Source organism: Poecilia latipinna, unplaced genomic scaffold (assembly GCF_001443285.1).
Source record: "Poecilia latipinna isolate Pla-1442-1.1 unplaced genomic scaffold, P_latipinna-1.0 Scaffold3229, whole genome shotgun sequence".
Lineage (NCBI taxonomy): Eukaryota > Metazoa > Chordata > Actinopteri > Cyprinodontiformes > Poeciliidae > Poecilia > Poecilia latipinna.
In genome coordinates, this window is record NW_015115845.1 from 54050 (window position 1) to 54938 (window position 889).

Below are 889 nucleotides of genomic sequence, written 5' to 3' on the forward strand. Positions count from 1 at the left end.
AAAATAAGCATTTGACGGAGTTTGCGTACAACAAGGCTCACACTACAGAAAAAAAAATCCAGAGTGATCAGACAGCAGGTAAAACAGCGCACAATTGCCAACATTCACCCGGATTAGCACGACGATCAGGAAGCTAAGCAAATAACCCGAAATATAATTTAAGACTTTGGGCTAGCAGTGGAAGCGGTGACATTGGACCGTCGCTGCTGGCTACTGGTAATAATATTTCACAGATGTAATGCAGTTTCTGCTCCACCCGAGTCTCTTCTCTTACACCGAACGTTTGCTTAAAGCTGCAGCATGCAACTTAAACATAAAAAAAAAAAAAAAAAGGTTTTATATATGTATTAAAACTTTCACTATGTCCTAAAATAAGACAGATAATCTCTTGGGGAAAAAAAACAAACAAAAATAAACAATCAAGCTCCTCTGCCTCCTCCTGGCATTCTGCAGAATTACTCAGCTCGGTCAGAAACAACCAATCAGATCCAGCTCTCAGAAAGTTTCATTTAGTAACTCAAGATTGTTTATCGTGATGCAACCTGCATTTGATTTTGTATGAATGTTTCTTTTTTTACTTGATATTATTTGATGTAGGCAGTGTTGTGAGACTTATTAAATGTATAATTTAGGGTACTGAGAACCTCACTGTTAAATATTGTTTACTGATTGCAGATTTTTCAGTTGTGCTTTTGAATTGTTGCTTATTTCCGCTAATGTTTATATGATATTTTGTAGCTTCATATGCTATGGGCTGAATTTTCCTTTAGCAGTTGAGGTTTCTATTCACAGCAGGTCACCTCTTGCACAATTTAGCTAAACACATTTATTTAGCTAAATTGCAGTGTTGTGGTACTCGAAATTGGTCTTGGTCTTGTTGAGATTAGTT